Here is a 12,819-nt window from a genome sequence, read left to right as displayed (position 1 = left end):
ATAGAAATATGTTTCAATTCCCTTTAAGGTAGACTAAATCCCTCTATGCCCCGCATACGGTGGAGCATGATATTCATACATTACTTTCTCACGTAGTGAGTTAGTAACGCATAGTCTATTGCCATAGAGAAGATAACCATCTTGTAAAGTAAATGGTTCTTCTTTCTTCCCTAATGCAAGGGCTGAAATCACATCTCTAAAATCGGCATCAATAGCGTACTCATCTATCATTGAAGATAGATCATTGTGAGTTGCTATGGAAACCGCATTCACTCTCGCCGTCTTGAGAGTGCATCAGCTACTTGATTATGCTTGCCAACAATGTGAGCAATATGAAAATGAAATTGCAAAAGGAAATTTGCCCACCTCATTTGTTTGTCGGAGAGCTTGGTTTGCGTCATGAAGTACTTAAGACTTTGGTGATCCGTTCGCAAAATGAAAGGAGTCCCCAATAAATAGTGCTTCCATGAGTCTAAGGCATGTAGAACTGCAAGGAGTTCCTTTTCATATATGTCTAGAGCTTGCTCAACAGGGTCGAGCCTTCGACTCTCATAGCCTATTGCGTGCCCTTCTTGGAGTAAAACAGCTCCAAGGCAATCACCACAAGCATCACATTGGACCTCAAATGGTTTTGAGAGATCCGGTAGTGTAAGCAGAAGTTGAGAGATAAGCTTTTCTTTAAGCTTTTCGAAAGCATTGTTCTCCTTAGCAGACCATGTGTACCTAACGCTTTTCTTTGTTAGGTCATGTAATGGTCCCGCAATTTGTGAGAACTTTTCTATGAAGCGTCTATAGTATGCACACATACCTGTAAAGCTTCTTAGTTCATGAAGATTCCTTGGTTTAGGCCATCCTTTTATTACCTCTAACTTGATGGATCCATTTGGATGCCATCTTGAGAGATAATGTGACCTAAATACTGAATCTCTTGCAAGAAAAATTCACTTTTCTTTCAATTAACATAAAGTTTATTCTCTCTCAAAACTTGAAATATTACCTGGAGGTGTTGCTTGTGTTCGTCTAATGAATTAGAGTAGATGATAATATCATCAAAGAACACTCCAATGAAGGTTCGATGAGGCTAGAACAGCTTCTCCATCAAGTGGTTGAATGTGGCTGGTGCATTGGTCAAGCCAAAATGCATGACAATGTATTCGTAAAGACCAAATGTGGTGCGAAATGCGGTCTTTACAATATCTTGATCAACTATCCTTATCTGATGATAGCCACTTTTTAGGTCAATCCTACTGAAGTAGGTCGATCCTTGTAGCTTATCAAATAGGTCTTCTACCCGTGGAACGGGAAACTTATTCTTGATAGTGATCCTATTTAGTGCTCTATAGTCGACACACATACGATATGTGCCGTCTTTCTTTTGCACTAATAGCACCGGTGAGCAAAATGGAGATGAGCTAGGCCTAACCATGCCCTTCTCAACTAACTCATGCACTTGCCGCATAATCTCCTTTTGTTGAGCTTGAGAAACTCTATAAGGAGGTTTGTTAGGCGGTGAACTTCCTGGAAGAAGTTCAATTGCATGGTCATCATTACCTCGTTTAGGAGGTAGCTCACAAGGGATGTCGTCAATAAAAACATCTTGAAACCCCTTGAGAAAATTGGATAACTCTAATTCCTTTTGGTTGATTTTATTTTCTTTTGCTAAAGCATTAGGTTCATTTTGAGAATATTTAACAAAAATCATGTACACAGAAATAGAGCTCTTTATTGACTTGTTGAAAGCTGGTGTATGTACAATGGGGATAGTGTTACCAATTTCCTTAGCATCTATATACATGTCTTTTTCCCTGAACTTAAAGGAGATTCTCCTTTCAGGAAATTTAACATCGGCAGCCAGTCGGTCAAACCATGGTGCCCCTAGGATTACATCCTCATGCTTGAGAGGAGAGAGAAAGAAGTCCTCTTTGTCCACATATCCTTGGACATGAAGCCTCAATTTCCCCATTAAGGGAGTGACTGAAGCTTCTTGCCCCTTGAAGACACTGTCTGCGGCCGGGTAGGACATCTCCCATCTCGTAGGATTGTATGCCTAGCTTGGTGGCCAACTCTATAAATATAAAATTGTGAGTAGAACCTCGGTCAAAGAGAATAAAAGCATCATGTTCTCTTACCTTTCCCTAAGCATGGCATAGAGGAGATCCTTTGTGGTGAGTTTGGTGAGTCTCCTCCTCTTGGATTTCAACCAAGGAAGCTCTAGGAGGATCTTGACGGTTGTTCTTTTGGGGACAAGCGCGGTACGCATGCCCTTGTTCGCCACACTTGAAACACCGGTTATCCTTGCGATAACGCTCAAGCTCTTCAGCAGAGAGTTTGTTCTTACCTTTGTAAACTCCCTTCTCTTTAGCTTTGTTGGAGTTGCCCTTAGGAGACTTTTGGACATTGTCCTTCCCCTTAGGCTCATTGGAACCCTTGTTTTCCGGGGGCTTATTATTTCTTTTAGCCCCCGTTTGGAAATTGATTCGTGAGGCCACCATAGTATGGTGTATTACCGCCGATATGGTACATGGCATTTGGGAGTTGACATACTCCGCCATTTCTTCAGTTAAGCCTGCACAAAACTGTTGTTTTTGCTCTCCAAAATCCAACTTTTTAAAGACAACTTTGAGTTGTAGGTCCCAAAACTTGTCTACATATTTGTGGATGGATTCATTGGGAGAGAGCTTTAAGCTTCGCCATTCGGTGAGTACTTTGTCTTTGGCATCGGTGGCCAAAAACTGCTTCATAATGGAAGCTCTTAACGATTTCCATGTTCGTGGAGCTTCACCGTTGGCTCGTAGGCTAGACCACCATTGCCTGGCGAGCTTTTGAAAGTGCATATCTACATGACGTAGCTTAGAGGACTCAGTGAAGCCCTCATCTCCAAACGCCGCATCAAATTGTTGGATAAAGGCCAAGACTTTGTACGTAGCACCAAAGGTACCATCATAGATAAGGAAAGAGATGCTCTTCCCTCCCTCTTTGAATTTCTTCAACTTGGACGACCTCTTCCATGCGGCATAGGATTTCCTATGGCCTCTTCTTTTTGATGGTTCAAAGGTTGCACCATCACTTTCTTTAGAAGGTGAAGAATTTGAAGAAGGTGGAGAAGAGGGTGACCTCTTTCTCGCCTTTTTCTTGTCTTGATCTTCGTCGTCTTCACCATCACTTTCATAAGAGGAAGAGGATGAAGAAGATGGAGAAGAGGGTGTCCTCTTTCTCGCCTTTTTCTTCTCTTGCTTTTTATCATCCCTCTTTGAATTATGGCGTGAAGAAGAGTGTGATGGTCTTCTCCGCTTTGGTGGTGATGGAGAGCATTTAGCCCGCCGTCTTTATGGAGCCATCTCCGCCGAGGTGGCGGGAGACTCACTTCTTTCTCGTTCCTTCGGTGGAGGCTCTTGAGTTCTCCTTTGGGAAGGAGATGCATCATCAAGAAGTAAATTCTTGAGCCCTTCGTATGGATTCTCTTCTTCTTCACGAATCGGAGAGAGACCTCTTTTGGGAGTCTCACAAGGAGGCTTTCTAGGTGTTCTCTCATCATGGTGATGAGCTTGGTGATGAGCTTGGAGAACCCCATGAGCATGGAGCTGCCGTTGCACTTCACTTTGGAGAGATGGATTGCCCATGGCTTGTTGAAGCCTAGAAACAAGATAGTTAACAAGCATTGAAGCATCATTAGTAGCTTGCTCATGAGCAAAATCAAAGTTATCAACATTAATTTCACTCTCTTTACTATTGTCAGCCATTCTAACAACTTTTAGGTGTAAACTTTTTAGGTGTACTTTGGCACTTCAAGCCCTAGTTGCTACTCCTCTTTACCCCTTTAGAAAAAGAACTCAAGCTAATGTACCTGTGGCTCGAATACCATTAATTGCAAGGAATAGAAGAGAGGGTCTTTCGACACCAAAACAGCACCGGCTCCTGTCAACCTTCTAATAGATCAATAGTGGTTAATCTGTAGGCAAGCCCCGTAGGACTCCACTATTAAGACCATAGCTCTCGATGGTGATGCCCCGTTAACTGCACAAAGGCAGGGGTACTGCAAGGCTGAAAAATCCCTATTCTACTTACTCACAGGCAATTAATAATACCAACCATTTATAGCTAGCTTGAGGACCTCCCTTCTTGAGCAAGAAAAGAGAAACCTTGTGCTCTGATACCAATGTAACATTTAATGGTCTAAAAACTTATGTGTAGCGGAAATTAGTATGAACATAGTGGGCATTTCATTAGAATAGATTCCTAATGAGAATTACAAGAGTGCTTGGGTGGAGAGAGCAACAAAAAGCATAACACCTAGTTAGATAGCATCAACAATACTTTCAAAAGAGAGAGAAATTAAGCTATTGACAACAGTTGAGGACGAGATTTGCATGGAGCCGGTCCCCCATCCAAAAGGCTTTGTATTATGGTTTCTCCCATCAAGAGAGACATTGTACAATACAATTCTTTGTGTTCCTTCAAGACTAGCTAGTGCAATGAAGATGAAAGCTTCATGCACTAAGCAAAACACTTAGTAAACACAACTTTAATTATCCCCGTTCTCAGACCCAAGACCTCACACACCTTCGAAGATGGTGAGAGCTAGCAGGGTATGAGAGTAGATTGAGAAGAAGAAGGAGTATCTTACGAGAAATATGTACATCTCCTCACATAATCACTCATATTAGCATAGATTTAGCTTAGTAATTAGCTTGGTAGAGGAGATTAGCATGCATTGAAGCTTGGCTCTTGGTTGGATTTGCATCCACAAGCCAAGAGTGTGTCGATGTAGGCTTCTATCTCACAAGCTTGGAGTAGGTGATGAGCTCTCCAATAAAGCTTGGGAAGAGATAGTCTTCTCTTTCTTCACACATGAGATTGTGTGAGTGTGTGTGTGATAATGCCTTCCAAAAATCAGCCCCCTCTCTCTCTTGGGCGAGCCCTCTTGCTAATTGCTCTTGGAGGCTCCCCATTGGACCTCCCCAAGTCAAGCCAATGGCTATTAAGCAGCATAAGTGATAGCCTTCTGACATGTGTCCCCCTTTCCCCTTTTGTGAGAGCTTTAGGTAATTTAATAATTAAACTAAACTCTCATTGGACCCCTTTGCCTCCTGGCCAATAGGAATCAAGCAAGCCATTGGGCTCCTGAATGCTCATTGGACCCCTTGGGAGACTGTCCAATAGTCTTTTAGGAGACTTAATTCTCATTGGTTCTTTTATTAAGTGTTTTTAAATTAATTAAACTAGATTTACTCTAGCCTAATTCTCATTGGTCCACCTCCAAGGCCATCCAATAGGAATTGGGCACACCTTGTGGGAATCTGGGCTAGGGAGCTGACATGTGTCCCTAATTCCCTTTGTGTAAAGGGAGCCTGTGTGTGTGTGTGTGAATTTCTCTCTCATCCCCTAGAAGAAGGGCTCGCCCCCTCCCATGTAGGGATATACAAAGACTTTTTAGTTACACAAAAAGCATCCAATTTCCCCTAAGTGACCTTTGGACACAACCTTTGAATTTTGGGCTGAACCTTAGGGTCTTTTTAGCCCATTGTTGCACATAGCTCTTTTGCAGATGGGCCCCCCTTTGGATCCCTATTTTCCCTCCTTTGGATCCCTACTAAGGCCGGTCTGCTAGCTTAACCAATATTCTAGCTTTTTCTCCCCTGGCACTTCCCCACATTAAATGATCAGATTAATATGAGAAAATCATTTAGGAGAATTAGATATTGATTATTATGACATTACCTCTCTCTTGAAATCATAGTCGTCCTCGACTATGGTGTAGAGAAGATAAAGCATATTCACACTGGCAAGTTGAACTAGTATATTGACTAAGATAGAGTTGTTTGCGATGGAGCTCCTAAGGTAAAGGCAAGGCACTGCAACTTGGTAAAGAGCAAGGGCTTTGAGCAACAAGCAGGGTTGATTTTTTATGGGCACCCTTGTTGCAGGGTTTTGTGATTTTCATGGCATTTTAGTGTATTTTTTGAGGGGTAGCTCACATTTTAAAAATAGGCAAAATATCCCAAAATGAATAAAATGCCCGTCAAAAAGCAACCGGACAAAAGGTTTTGAGGGGTTGTTCCTACGATAGGAACAAGAGGACGTTCTATCTGTCATATTTACCTTGATTACCTAAGAGCAATTTGGAGAAATGAGCAAGGAGAGGGGTGCCACTTGGCTTCCCTTAATTGGGCAAGACATTCGAAAAAGTGTTGGTCTACGCAGAAAGTGGTAAAAGCGTTGGCTTAAAAAGACAAGGTAAAAAAATCGCATGAAATGAGCGGCTGGCCGAAATTTTAGCGCATGAAAGCAGCAAAGCATATCATGAATCTCCTCCCCATCGACTGTGCAGAGAGATAGTCTGAGAGAGAGAGAGAGAGAGAGAGAGAGAGAGAGAGAGAGAGAGAGAGAGAGAGAGAGAGAGAGAGAGAGAGAGAGAGAGAGAGAGAGAGAGAGAGAGAGAGAGAGAGAGAGAGAGAGAGAGAGAGAGATTGAAGAAGGTGCACGCACAGGATTTCGAGTGCGTTGTTTGCTATCGAAAACTCATGTAGCTTTAATGTGTTGCTTTAATTTCCTCTATGTGTATTTACCTTGATTGTTTTTCTCTAGCCACCTCTTGCAACAACCCGAGACAGATACACGGGCATGTCCAGGAAGGGGCGAGGAAGCTTTACACTGTTTTCAGCCATACACGATTTCTGCTCATGAGCATGTCGAGGAAGGGGCGCAGAATCTTTGCACTTAATGTTCAACAGATGCAGCAAAGAAAGGGCCTCTCTCTAGATACATGGGTAGGTGCAAGAAGGGGCAAGGAAGCTGTACGCTGTTTTCAACAGATGTGAAGCAAGGGCCTCTCTCCAAACACAATGACCTACATGCACTGCAGGCCAAACTGTGTGTGTGTGTGTGTGTGTGTGTGTGTGTGTGTGTGTGAGTGAGAGAGAGAGAGAGAGAGAGAGAGAGAGAGAGAGAGAGAGAGAGAGAGAGAGAGAGAGTGTTTTCAGTAGATGTGAATCGAGCGTCTATGTGCATCTATAAAACTAGCACAACCACTCACAATTGTGATTACTTTTATCAGCTCGTTTTTAGCTTGTAATTATGAAGACTTTGCTCCTATATCGATAGCATGATTGTAGGGGCCAATATGTGTGTGTATGTGTCTATTTTCAACTTGTAAATAGGAAAATTTTGCCTTCAATCCTATATTGTTAGCGTGATTGTAGTGGCCAATCCATGTGTGCATGTGTATAAGAGAGAGAGAGAGAGAGAGAGGGAGAGGTGCACTAATTGCAAGGTATCTCAAATTTTTTAGCTTGTAAATAGGAAGACTCAATTTTTGCTCCTATATCAATATCATGATAACGGGCTAATCTTTGTGCATATTAATTCATGCTCTAGTATATGTTTGGTTAAAGAGAAAAAATATACATAAATATAAAAGTTGAAATGAAAGAGCTGAGTTGTAAGTTTCTTGCAAACAAAAGGGTCATAGGAAATTCGACATTGGTCATAACATTGGCCTTAAGTGTCGTCATCGCATTATTGTGAGACCCCAATACCTACAATGGAAACCAGTCCCTTGCCGTTTCGGTTGGTGGAAGTTATGGAACATAAGCCCTACCTCGAATTTTACTATGCTGCATATCCACAATAACACACATGTACCTATTTACTGTTCAAAAAGTGCTTAAGACTCGGTTACTGTTCAAAATGGCCTACATTGATGTAGCCTACTCTAATACCAATAACATTAGATGTAGTGCAGGTAATGGTAGGCATGATCTAGCAAAAGTGAATGTGACAGTCCACATGTTGGCAAAATTTGCAAAAGGGATGGCGATGGCATAACACATACGAGTGGAAAGGTGGTGGAACAATGTAAGGAAGGTCTAGCAACCGATCCATCCAAGATTGTGGTTTGATGCAGATGACCAATATCAAAGGTACACTTTTATTTTGTATTTTGATTTCCTTTATGTGATCTCAAAAGTACTTAGATTACGTCATGTACACATTAAATGAATGAGTTTACATCATTTTTATTGAAAAGATTGTAGATGAAGGGTGACAAGGACTCAAGAATTTTTGTTATGCTCAACAAAGCTAGGAAGACATAAATAATACACCATGACATGGCAACGTGGAATGATACATGTCTTTATAAAACATCGACAGTGAGTTCTTCCTTCTACAACTCTAGTATTTTTGCAATTAAAAGTCCCTCCAACACTGGAGGAGAAGCATAAGTCCCCCTTCAACACTGGAGGAGATAAAAGTGGCGGGGGAAGAGCACGTTCCCTATGGTATTATTATAAATGTGGAGAATGGTGCCAACTCCACACCATACATGCGTATGGTTTTTTCTTTGGTTTTTGAGCACAAACATTGCCATGCACAAAATGCATTTCTCTCCATCTTTGAATACTAGAATGTGAAAATTTTTACCCCAATCATCTTTTTATGCAAAATCTCATTTGTGATGCGAGGTCATAGAGTTTTTGGGAAAAGCTCTAAGGAGAGATGCTAAGGAGCTATCATCACAAGCTTTGCCATCAGGTAAAATCCACATCACTAGCACTATTTTCCTTCTTACCATCTGCATAGTAGAGCAATCAAGGCAAACTAGTTGATAATTGAGAACATGTTATCCGAATGCCGCAACGCAACTGTGCGAGCAAAACAGACTTGGTGACTGTCCACTTTAGCCAAAATGTTTTCTGCTCTTGAGGTTTGCTTAGCCTTGCCTCTAGAATTCAAGTTCCAAGAGGATTTGAAGGGCTTTGAGAGGGTACCCTTCTTTACCTTGATTATGTAGAAGCGTTTTTCGGAACCCTACAAGGAGAGCTGTGCCACTTGGCACCAGCTCATTGGGTTTTTGTATTAGAGGCAAAAAAAAAGAGAGAGAGAGAGAGAGAGAGAGAGAGAGAGAGAGAGAGAGAGAGAGAGAGAGAGAGAGAGCCCCTTCCGCCAGAAAGCTCCAGGCTGGTTTCAGCTAATGCAAGGAGGCAATCGCTTCAGCCCCTTCCGCCAGAAAGCTCCAGGATGATTTCAGCTAATGCAAGGAGGCAATTGCTTCAGCCCCTTCCGTCAAAAAGCTCCAGGCTGATTTCAGCTAATGCAAGGTGAGGGCCTCTGTCCCGATGTAAAAGAGTTGCAGCCCCTCAGCCAGAAAGCTCCAGGCTGATTTCAGCTAATGCAAGGTGAGGGCCTCTGTCCCGATGCTATCACTTACGCATGCACTGATTGCGGGATATGCACATCAGGAGCGAGGCCAAAAAGCTCTAGGCTGATTTCACCAAATGCAAGGCTATGAGGGTCTCTGTCCTGATGCTATCACCTACGCATCCTACACATGCATCTTGAAGGCATGTGACTCTATGCAAGATGCTGATATGGGCTTAAAAATTCATTCTATTATTGTTAGTCAGGGGCCGTTGTTGTGCTCGGAAATGCCTCAAACCTCTCTTGATGCAATCACATAAACTGCAGCTCCTTCCGCCATCGCCATTGCTTGTGTGTGGTCGATATGTATGCCAAATGTGGTGCACTTGAAAAAGCATAGAAAGTGTTTAGGGAGCTTCCTGTCCGGAACGTCGTCTTTTGGAGTGCATTGATTGTGGGATATGCACAACAGAAGCAAGACCACAAATCTTACCAAGGCAGTAGGATACATTTGCGATAGTGGGTTACTTGAAAATAACACATACTTAGCCAACACGTTAGTCAGTATGTATGTCAAGCGTGGTATACTTGTCCGAGCACAACAAGTCCTTGATGAGCTGTTGTGCTTGGCACTGCTCGATATGTATGCCAAATGTGGTGCACTTCAAAAGTAGCTTGTGGAGCTTATTGTTTGAAATGACGCTCGATATGTATGCCAAATGTGGTGCACTTCAAAAGCAGCTTGTGGAGCTTATTGTTTGAAACGACGTCTCTTCAAATGCATTGATAGTGGTATACCCACAACAGGAGTAGGGACAAAGAGCTGTAGGCTGTTTTCAGCATATGCAAATTGCTGGCCTTTGTCTAGATGAAATCACCTACGCGTGCATCTTGAAGGTATGCAGGGGCAGGTAGCTCTGGGTTGTTTTCAGCAGATGCAAAGCGAAAAAATGCAATCACCTACATGTGCAACTTGAAGGAATCTAGCATCATGCAAGATGTTGGTATCGGCAAAAGAGTTTATGATGATATTGTTATTCAGGGGGTTGTTGACAGAAAAATTTGTGCTTGGCACTGCCTTGGTCGACATGTATGCCAAAGGTGGTGTACTTAATAAAGTACAAAAAGTGCTTGCTGTTTGGAATGTTTTCTATTGGAATGCACTGATTGTGGGATATTCCCAACAGAGGCAGGGCCAAGAAGCTCTGGGTTTTTTTTAGCAGATGTAAAGAGAGTGCAGCTATCCAAATGCAATCGCGTACTCTTGTATTTTGAAGGAATGTGGCATTAGGCAAGATGATTATATGGGCAAAGGAATTCATGATGATATTGTTAGCCAGGGGCTGTAGAAAAGAAACTTTGTTACTTGGCACTGCCTTGGTTGACATGTATGCTAGATGTGTTGTAATTCATAAAGCACTCTTTGTATGCGCATATACAATTACACACAAACACACACACACACACACACACACACACACACACACACACACACACACACACACACACACACACACACACACACACACACACACACACACACACACACACACACACACACACACTCGATTCTCTCTATGTAGCACTAGTTTTGTTTTGATGCAATATCCACTACACCAGAAAACATGGAGAGGAACAGATGAGTCTTTCTTTTGTGAGCTCACTTAAAGACTGTGCTAAGAACAAGGGTTTGTACCAAGGCAGCAGGATACATGCTGATATTTGTGATAGTGGGTTACTTGAAAAAAACATACTTAGCCAGCACGTTAGTTAGTATGTACGTCAAGCTATTGAAAAGAGAATTACTGCTTGGCACTGCCTTTGTCATTATGAATGTCAAATGTAGTGCACTTCACAAAGTACAAAGGCTAGAGGAGCTTACGTTTTGGAACAGCGTGCACTGATTGCGAGATATGCACAACAAGAGCAGGGCCAGAAAGCTCTAAGCTGATTTCAACAAATGCAAGGTGAGGGCCTCTGTCTTGATGCAATCACCTACGCATGCATCTTGAAGGAATGTGACTCTGTGCAAGATTCCGATATGAGCTTAAAAATTCAATTTAATATTGTTAGTCAGGGGTTGTTGTCTAATGTTGTCTTTTAGAGTTGATTGATTTTGGGATACGTGCAACAGGAGCATGCCAGAAAGCTTCAAGCGTTTTCAACAGATGCAAACGCGAGGGTATCCCTCTAGATGCATCTTGAAGGATACACTGCATTCCAGATGCTGTTGGTAATGCCTTGGTTGACATGTTTGCTAAATGTGGTGCATTTCAGAGAGCACAAAAAGTGCTCAAGAAGCTTCATGTCCGGAGTATGGACTCTTGGAATGCACTGATTGCAGGATTTTCCCTAGAGGGGCAGGGCACAATGCTCTTGTCTGTTTTGAGCAGATGCGAAGTGAGGGTCTCTTGGCACTGCCTTGGTCAATATGTATGCTAAATGTGGTGCACTTTAAAGATTCACTCTAATATTGTTAATCTGGGGTTGTTGCAAAAAAATGTCGTGATTGGAAATGCCTTGGTTTATATGTATGCTAAATGTGGTGCACTTCAGAAAGCACAGAAAGTGCTTGAGAAGCTTCCTGTCCGGAATGTCCTCTCTTGGAGTTCACTGATTGCGGGATATGTGCAATAGGAGCACGTCCAGAAATCTCTAGGCTACTTTTTGCAGATGCAAATTTAGGGCCTCTCCCCTGATGTAATCACTTACGCGCCTCTCTCCTGATGCAATCGCTTACGTACCTCTCATGATGCAATCACATGTGTGTGCATCTTGAAGGCATGTGGCTCTACGCAGATGCTGGTATGGGCATAAAATTCACGTTGATACTCTTAGTCAGGGGTTGTCAAACAAAGATGTCGTGAGGGAGCTTACTGTTTGGAGTGGCGTCTCTTAGAATGCACTGATTGCTGGTTACTTGAAAATAACGCTTTCTTGGGGAACATGTTGGTCAGTATGTGCGGTGCACCTGTCATGGCGCAACAAGTGTTGTGCGGGATGTTTTCTGATTACAGGATATGCTGAGAAGAAGGATTCGTATCAAGGCAATACAATTCAGGCTGATATTCAAGGAAGTAGGATTCATGCTGATATTTGGGATAGTGGGTTACTTGAAATGAACACATTCTAGGGGAACATGTTCGCTAGTATGTATGTCAAGTGCGGTGCACTTGTCATGGTGCAAGAAGTCTTTGACGAGCTTCCCGTGTGAGATGTTGTCTCTGATTGCAGGATATGCCCATCAGAGGGAGATCCAGGAAACAAATATTTCTTTTGTGAGATCACTTAAAGACTGTGCTGAGAAGAAGGATTTGTACCAAGGCAGTAAAATTCATGCTAATATTTGTGATAGTGGATTACTTGAATGAACACATAATTGGGGAACATGTTGGTCGTTGCACCTGTCATGGTGCAAGAAGTCTTTGATGAGATTCCTATGAGAGATGTCATCTTTGATTGCAGGATATGCCCAATAGGGGCAGGATTGCCCAAAAGGGGTATCGCGAGGAAACTCTGGGCTGTTTTGAGGAGATGTGAAGGGAGGGCCTATCTCCAAACGCAGACAGGTGCATTTTGAAGGCATCTAGATTTACGCAAGATGCTAAATGTGTTTCACTTGAAAGAGCACCATAACTTCTAAGAAAGCTTCCTGTCCGGAGTGTGGACTCTTGGAACGCA

The sequence above is a fragment of the Adiantum capillus-veneris genome, chromosome 9 (genome assembly GCF_014529385.1).
Source record: "Adiantum capillus-veneris isolate H3 chromosome 9, ASM1452938v2, whole genome shotgun sequence".
Lineage (NCBI taxonomy): Eukaryota > Viridiplantae > Streptophyta > Polypodiopsida > Polypodiales > Pteridaceae > Adiantum > Adiantum capillus-veneris.
The sequence above is the reverse complement of the archived record's forward strand: the minus strand, read 5'-3'. Positions refer to the sequence as shown.